This window comes from Triticum dicoccoides, chromosome 7A, assembly GCF_002162155.2.
Source record: "Triticum dicoccoides isolate Atlit2015 ecotype Zavitan chromosome 7A, WEW_v2.0, whole genome shotgun sequence".
NCBI lineage: Eukaryota > Viridiplantae > Streptophyta > Magnoliopsida > Poales > Poaceae > Triticum > Triticum dicoccoides.
In genome coordinates this window covers 345,710,624-345,719,775 of record NC_041392.1, presented here as the reverse complement: position 1 = coordinate 345,719,775, position 9,152 = coordinate 345,710,624, and positions in this window count along the sequence as shown.

The window sequence follows — 9,152 nt, the reverse complement described above, 5'->3', positions numbered from 1 at the left end:
ACTGCCTGCTCCCTCCTCTTGTGGCCAGCTGTGATGCCGCGCACGCTTCACTGGCCCACCCTACTCCCTCCGCTGGCCTGGGCGCACGAAATCAACTGTCTCCTTATTACGCGAAAAAAAGATTCCTCCCACTGACATATGGGGCACAGCGTTTGGGAGACTGACCTGTGGGCCTACTAAGTTAACGCATATGCAGGGCTTGCCAACTTAGTCAACAAACAATTCTAGCAGCAGTGATCGTTGGATTTGAATCGAACGGTCCTGCTGCTCCTTCAATCGCTGCTCTTCTTGCACCAGCCGCCCAAACCAGCGTCGGCGAGACCGCCTGCTCCTGCCTCTAGTGGTCGGTTGTGCTACCGTTGAGGCCTCGCCGCCCCCTACTATTCCATCATTGGCCAGGCCCTGCGGCGATGACTACCTCACACCGTAGCCAAACCAGTGAACCCTCATACTCCTCTCGGCGTGGGCATCCACTGTCGCGTCTTCCCCGGGTCCGCATCGTCCCCTTCCTAGGCCTCATCATCGTCCACCGCCCTAGTGCTCTCGGCGTCGCGTGGTCAAAGTTGTCAAGGAATGACTTCTATCGGAAGAGTACTGTATGTGGAGAGGCTGACAGCTGGGTCTATGGCCGCAGCAAGGAAGTGCCTCCTTATTACGCGAAAAATAATGATTCCTCCACCTGACAGCGGGGACCCACCGGATGGGCCACTGTATTTCACGAAAAAATTTGCCCTGACTGCTGGGACCCACCAGCTACATCTTCGCATGCAAGGAAGTGTGTCCATATGATGGGCAAAAAAATGATTCGCCCCCTCACCGCTGAGACCCACCAGCTACATCTTCGCATGCAAGGAAGTGCCTAACAGTCGGGACACACATGGTCGAAGCGTACGTAGCATTGTCATTCTGGTCGCAAACATGTACGTACATACTGGTCGATCGGTCGCTTTGCAATGATGAACTATGGCCGAGTAAGTAGCGGCACATGTCATAGTAGAGCCCCCCACGTAGCAGTTCAGGCTGTCCCGTCTAAACTCTGTACATGTACATACAGCCACATGCCAACAAATACGACCATGTACGTACATACGGGCAGGGTATCGAATGCCTAGTCGCGCATTCGTATGACCAGGGTCAGAATGGAGAAACTGCGTCGTCGTCGTGTTCATCGGGAGGCAACGGAACGCGTGCTGTTCATCGGGAGCCAACCGGCTTGGACGGAACAGTCGATGGAAATGAGGCCTGGTTGTAATGCCCTGAGACCATTACGCCAGTTGTCGTCCAGTTATTCACTGTTGTGGCCTTGTCATTTGCTTGCGTGTTGCATCTTGCCATGTCATCATCCGCATTGCATCTGCATGTTCCGTCCGTTGTCCGTTCTGAACCCAGACACACTTGCACGCGCCTACGGCATGTTCGAAATATTATTTTATAAGTGGCCGAAAAATGTTCTCGGAATGGGATGAAAGTTGGCGTGCGGTGTTTTTATGTTGTAGGTAGGCCTCATGTCAATTTTCGTCGCATTCGGAGTTCGCTTGACGCCCCAACGGATAAATATAGCGGCAATAGTAGCCGGCCTAACGTCGGACGTTTTCGGTCTCCGGAAACAGTCGTCGGGCCCCTCACTCTTCTCTTCTCTCAGCTCAAGACCGTCTACACAACTCACTACCTACCGCCAGGTCCAACCTAACCTCTCTCGTCAGCCCGCAGCCCCCTCGCGCGCGTCCGAAAGTTGTCCCGAACCCGACCCGGACTGTCGCCACCGTTGCGTTCGGATCATCCCCAAACATCTACAAAACATCACCGTTTTCTTATTTGGAATCCCTAGCTATTTTTTCGTGACCGTCCGATTAAGATCGGAGGGACCAAATGCCCCTATCCAAAAATCCACTTGTTATTTATATATCAGATCAAACCCTAAAACCTAGGAGTTTGTCCCATCGCCGCCGCCACCTGACCAAATCCCCCATCGGGATCCTCCCATTCCTCCTCCCACCAACCAGAGCTTGAGCCCGAGCTCTTCGATTCGAAGCCACCAGAGAACCCTTCCACCTCGATCGAGAGCCTCCTCCTCCCTCTTCGATCCAGAGGAGTGGAGCTCCTCTGTGCCCTCACCTGCGCCCCTTCCTCCTTCCTCTGGAGCTCCTCACATCGCCCCCTTTGTCTCTGTTCATCAACAAGAGACCCATGGGCGCCCGAACCACTCGAAGCTCCAAGCCTCGTCGTTGCTGCTTCCGTTTCGCCTGTCTCTTGCCCAATTCCCTCGCGGCTCCGTCGGAAGCTGCTCCATCGCCGCGCGAAGTCCCTCTGCAGGAGCCGCGCATGTCCACTGCTGCTCCTCTTCGTCGCCCCGCCAAGTCCGGACGCCATGGCCGCCGAAGTTCCTCCATGCCGGCCTGCTACCTCGCCTCCTCGACACGAACTGGCCTGATCTGGCCATCTCCGAAGCCTCCTTGCTGACCCGCTGCGTCCCGCGCCGTTGGACCCCACAGGTCGCCGGCCCCTTCTCTCCGTCCTCGGGTCCTCCTCTGTTTTTCCTCTCTCTCAGTCGATTGTCTCTCTGTCTCAAGGACGAATCGCCCTCTACTTCGATCGCTTGGACTGCGCAGCCGGTCGCCCCGCTGACCGCGGCCCTCATCCGCTTGGGCCAGATCCAGCAAGGTCCAGCCGCCCAATTCGCCATCCCGAGCCGCCGAGGCCTGCATCCACCTCCACTGACCTGGGCCGAGCCGGTGAGCAGGCCCAGCGCCCCCTTCCAGCCTCCCTCTCCTAGCCGACCGGACTCAAGGCCCAATGTGAGCAACCTAGTCCCAGTAGATCTAGCCGTGTCATGTTTTTTTTCAGTTCTGCGAATTTAGCTAATTATCCAGAGTTGGCAGCTTTGCAGAAAAGCCCTCATACTTCATCCATTTAATAACTCCCAAATTGTGCATGATATGTAAAAACTCCAAATATGAAACTTGCTTAGAATTACATCTAGTTTAATAATATGCAACTTTCATCCATGTTTGAAATGTTTAAGATGTCGTTTGGTTAAATTTTCTCCTATTTCATGCTAAAATGCTTTATTTCATAACTAAATAACCGTAGCTCCGAATTAAATAATCTTTATATGTAAATGGGGTAGAAAAATGCCTAGCTTAACATGGTGGCTTTACTTTGCATGTTTAACAACTCTAAAATATTGTTTAGGGCAGAACAGTACCAAATCTATAATATGCTCATGAGGATTTTTCCGGACTTGTTGTTTTGTTGCTCCGGCCTCATTTAAACTTGCCTAGATAGATAGTTTCATCATGATTCACCTCTTGCCATGCTAACAACATTGAATATTGTTGGGTACATAAACAAGATCGAACTAAATAACTCGAATGTGGTGTTTCGTCAATATGCAACGGAGTTGCATGTTGAGCTCCACTTAATTTGTAGGATTGTTTGTGCATTTTGCCATGCCATGCTTCATTAAACCGGACATGCATCATACTTGATTGTGCATCATGCCATGTTTATGTGGTGGTTGTTTACTATGTTGTTTGCTCCTTTCCTGGGATTGCTTCTTCGGGTTGGTTCTGATAACGTTGTGTTTGTGAGGATCTGTTCGACTACGTCCGTTTGTCTTCTTCATGGACTCGTTCTTCTTCCTTGCGGGATTTCAGGCAAGATGACCATACCTTCGAAATCACTTCCATCTTTACTTGCTAGATGCTCGCTCTTTTGCTATGCCTATGCTGCGATACCTACCATTTGCTTAGCATGCCTCCCATATTGTTGAACCAAGCCTCTAACCCACCTTGTCCTAGCAAACCGTTGATTGGCTATGTTACCGCTTTGCTCAGCCCCTCTTATAGTGTTGTTAGTTGCAGGTGAAGATGAAGTTTGTTCCTTGTTGGAACATGGAGATGTTGTTCCTTGTTGGAACATGTTTACTTGTTGGGATATCATAATATCTCTTATTTAATTAATGCATCTATATACTTGGTAAAGGGTGGAAGGCTTGGCCTTTTGCCTAGTGTTTTGTTCCACTCTTGCCGCCCTAGTTTCTGTCATATCGGTGTTATGTTCCTGGATTTTGCGTTCCTTACGCGGTTGGGTGATAATGGGAACCCCTTGACAGTTTGCCTTGATTAAAACTCTTCCAGCAATGCCCAACTTTGGTTTTACCATTCGCCACCTAGCCTCTTTTTCCCTTGGGTTCCGCGGACTCAAGGGTCATCTTTATTTAAACCCCCCTGGGCCAGTGCTCCTCTGAGTGTTGGTCCGACCGAGCAGACTGCGGGGCCACCTCAGGGCAACTTGAGGTTTGGTTTTACTCGTAGGATGTCTCATCTGAGTGTGCCCTGAGAACGAGATATGTGCATCTCCTATCGGGATTTGTCGGCACATTCGGGCGGTGTTGCTGGACTTGTTTTACCATTGTCGAAGTTGTCTTGTAGAACCGGGATCCCGAGTCTGATCGGAATGTCTCGGGAGAAGGTTTATCCTTCATTGACCGTGAGAGCTTGTGATGGGCTAAGTTGGGACACCCCTGCAGGGATTGAACTTTCGAAAGCCGTGCCCGCGATTATGGGCAGATGGGAATTTGTTAACGTCCGGTTGTAGAAAACCTGAAGTTGACCTTAATTAAAATGCATCAACCGCGTGTGTAACCGTGATGGTCTCTTTCCGGCGGAGTCCGGGAAGTGAACACGGTGTTGGAGTTATGCTTGACGTAGGTTGTTCTAGAATCACTTCTTGATCATAGTTTCTCGATCATGCTTTGCCTTCTCTTCTCGCTCTCATTTGTGTATGTTAGCCACCATATATGCTAGTCGCTTGCTGCAGCTCCACCTCATGCCTTTTACCTTACCCATAAGCTTAAATAGTCTTGATCGCGAGGGTGTGAGATTGATGAGTCCCCGTGACTCACAGATATTCCAAAACCAGCTTGCAGGTGCCGTTGAACCGTGCAGATGATGCAACCAAGCTCAAGGAGGAGCTCGATGAAGACCTTGTCCTTTGTGTTGTTTCATTCCAGTTGAGCAGTAGTGGAGCCCAGTTGGGGTCGATCGGGGATCTATGTAGCATTTGGGGTAGTCTTCTTTTATTTTGGCTCTGTAGTCGGGCCCTGATTGTATTTGGATGATGTAATGCTTTATTCATGTATTTGTGTGAAGTGGCGATTGTAAGCCAACTATGTATCTTTTCCCTTATTGTATTACATGGGTTGTTTGTGAAGATTATCTCACTTGCGACATTGCTTTCAATGCGGTTATGCCTCTAAATCATGCTTCCACACGTGGGAGATATAGCCGCATCGAGAGCGTTACAAGTTGGTATCAGAGCCTTCCCCGACCTTAGGAGCCCCCTGCTTGATCGAATAGCTGGCGTTGTTGAGTCTAGAAAAATGTTTTGAGTCATTTAGGAATTATATATATTGGAGAGTTAGGACTTCTTTTTACTCCCCAGTCCCTTCATCGCTTTGGTAAGGCATCCTGACGTAGAGTTTTGACTCTTCTCTTCTCAAATTTCACTAAATATTTTTTTAGGATCACACGGGTATCTTGGAATTGTTCCGATGGTTTTGTGACAAGAACATTGTTCTTGGTGCCTCCTGACATTTAGGGGTTGTGGCAGTGTCCCGGGGAGTTGAGCTCTGAGGTGTTGTTGTCACAATTTTATCGTTGCAGTTCTGGAATACCTGAGTTTAGTTTGCCGACATCGAAAATCTCTTTTATGCAGTTCTTGGTGAGATAACCTCAACGCCACCCAGTACTGAGGCGGGAGTTCGGGAGTATTGCCATAACTCGTATAACGGATGCTTTTCGAAGGTTGAGGTAAACGATTTCCGAAGGTTTCTTGGTTATGTGTTGAAGGATGGATACAGCTGGATGTAGGATTTGCTAGTTTTGGGTGAGATATTATGCTTCCCATGTATCCCCAACACCTGATTGCATAACCGAAAAATTTCGGGAGGTTATAAGTGGGAATTCAAGTAGCTCTTAGGATATCTTTGCGACAGACGTATGATATGAAATTGGGGTTCGACGTCTAGTGGTCCGCCTATTCACGGTTGGTTTTACAGTGGTCTCATTGTGTCTTAAAGAGTCCTTGGCTATGCCGACTCGGGGACTCTTCGTATGTCATGTGCACTTCCTTGTACATGATGGTGCTGTACGATCGAGCCCGTGTAGGCCCCACCATGAAAACTTCGAACAAAATCTCTATCATATGTTTGTTCCGGCTTATTCTGCAAGCCAATCCTTTGTTTTGTTTTGAGTTGTGGTATTTGAGTTGCTTCGAAGTCATATGTTGATTCCATACTTTTCCTAAACGGTGTTCTCATACTCCTATGTGAATGCAATCCTTCTCGATCATCGAGATTGTCATGTCAATCTTGTTCTACCGGCGTGTTTCTCTTCAAGTGGATCCAATCTTTGTCAACATCCGCAAGATCAACTCAAGTCCTCTCAACGGTGTTCATTTCATTCGTCCCAAGCTGCCTTTGTTTTCCCGCCCTCCCACCCTTTTTCTTCGAGGACTAAGGTTTCTTTATCAAGTATCCATGTTAGCGATGGAAGTCTCTCCATTCTTTTCTTTCAATGTTCGCATCCGGTGATTCTCATGAAGATTCTAACGGAGCTTCAAGTTCGTCACTCCTCACTCATTTTTATTCTCCGGTGGTTTAAATTCAAGCATTATTGATCATATTTTTTTTCCTTGTTTCAAGTACCCTCTCATGCCGGTGCTCCTCATATTCATTCACTTCTCGTTATTCATTTGTTCCGGAGTGCTGAAGATATCTCAAAAGATTTGTGTCTCCATTATCAATCCGTCCAGGATATCTCGAGGTGTTATCTCATTCAAGACGTTTAATTCAACCGGTGCTATCTCCTTTGCAAGTAATCGTTCAACGGTGTATCTTTTCAGTGGGCCCTAACCCACATGTCTTTTTTCCAGGATCTTACCTAACTCTTCTAATTCTCCCGGAGTTATTCTCAAATTCTTTTCCAAGTTTGACATAAGAATGAATTATCATAAGTCTTATGTTTTCTCCAAGATCTGTCGAATTCTTTTCATCGTTGGCTCAATCTCTTCGCGTTTGATTATTCCGGAGTACCTCAATAATTCTTGGTGGTGCTTCTCATCGTCATTATCAACATTTGAAGACCGAAGAAAAGTTTCTCTTAAATCTTGCTCCGTTCTCTCAAAGATTCGTGATTCTAGCTTGATGCCATCCTCTCATAATTATTTTCAATTGTGAGAATTCTTTTCACCCATCCGGAGCAGTTTAGGAGTCTTTTTAGTTTGATCATCCGGAGCCCATCATCTCAGATTTATTCATTCCAGCTTTCATCTCTTGCTCTCCAAATCTTACCAGTGCATCATTCAGGTATTCTCTTATCAGCTCATGATCTCTTCATTCTCATGTATCTAAATTCTCTCAAGTATCTTCATTCGTTCCCTAATTCTTTCCGGTGTTTCTCTATCTTTTGTTCGTTCATTTCAATTCTTACGTGGTTCATTCAAGAGTTCTCTTCCTTTGTTATCATATCAATTTAGTCGTTGTTTCAATCCTTCCGGTGGTTCGTTGAAGACCTTCTCAAGTTTGCGCTATATCTATCTTAATCCTTTCAACAAGAATAAGTAGTATGCCAAATCCGTTGATTGTCATCAATATAATTGGTGAAGGATAAGCATAATGTAATTCTTATTATTGTTTCATCGAGTGAACTCAATTCCTTATTCCGGAGGTTCATCCAATTCCTGATCTCAATTATTCGTCTTTCTTTCTCGGAGTTCCAAGTTCTCTCAATTATATCGTCATGAAGATCCATCTAATCGTTGCAAGGTTTCACTTTGTGTTTTCAACTTCTCTTTCTTCTTGTTATCCTTTTGTTACCGGAGTTCTTCATGAAGGTTCCACATGATGGTTCATCAAGGATTTAATTCCTTCTCAAAGTGTTCATCTACATTCTTTTCAGAGGAGCTCAAGTATTCTTTCATCTTGCTATCCGGAGTACAATTCTTTCTAACGTATCATTAGAGGTGGTATTATGTCATTCTTGGTAATTTGAGTTCATGTTCCATGATTCACATGTTGTCAAGAATGAAATATCTTAAATCCATCAATCTCTTCATTGGAGTTATCTTGGGTTATTTTTTCACCTTAAGCTTTCCCCAAGGATTGTTGCTATTTATGGTGCTCATAAATGACCCAAGTTCTTCATTTATCCTCCCGGTGAAATAAGTTTCTCGTCTTCTTGTTGATATCAATCCAATCTATTGTTTCTGTTAGTGGCAGAATTTCACCTCAAGTTCTTGAGTTGTTTTCCATAAGCCCTCAACAAGCCTGTTCTTTTTGTTGTTGATTTCCCAACAACTCCGTTAAATCCTTCATTTTAAGGATGCTCTCTCAAATTCATTTGAGGTAGAACATGTTGTTTTCTTCTCCGTTCTTTTCATTGCATTCTTTCATTTGTTCCGAAGGCATTGTGATGCTGCTCTCTTCGACCCATCATCTTGTTTTGTCAAGATCATGTCCAATTCTTTCCATTTACAGGTGGAGTGCTGTCCAAATTATATCATTCTTATTCCTTCCCTATCTTGTTTTAACCGGAGTATTGTGCCCCTTTGCTCAAGTTCTTTTCGCCTTATCAAGCTTTGCATCTGTTTTCAACCGGAGTGTTGTCCAAATTTGTTTCTTCCTTATTACTCTTCCCTACCGGAGTGCTTTCAACTTTGTTCTTCCTCGTTCCTCTTTCCTAACGGAGTGCTTTCAACTTCGCTCATCTCCGTTGTATTTTTTCTCGAAATTGCTTAACCTTTTCAAGGTTCTATGATTTCACTCGTTTGTGAAAGAAGAAACTTAGTTTTACCTCTTCTCTTTTCTCTTCCGTTTTCACTACGGTGCCATCCTAGATCTCGGGACGAGATCCTCTTGTAGTGGTGGAGTGTTGCAACACCCTGAGACCGTTGCGCCAGTTGTGTCCAGTTATTCGCTGTTGTGGCCTTGTCATTTGCTTGCGTGTTGCATCTTGCCATGTCAACATCCGCATTGCATCTGCATGTTTTCAAAACTTGCATTAGTCTGGGTCTCCCAGTTCCGTCCGTTGTCCGTTCTAAGCCCAGACACACTTGCATGCGCATGCGGCATGTCCGAAATATTATTTTAT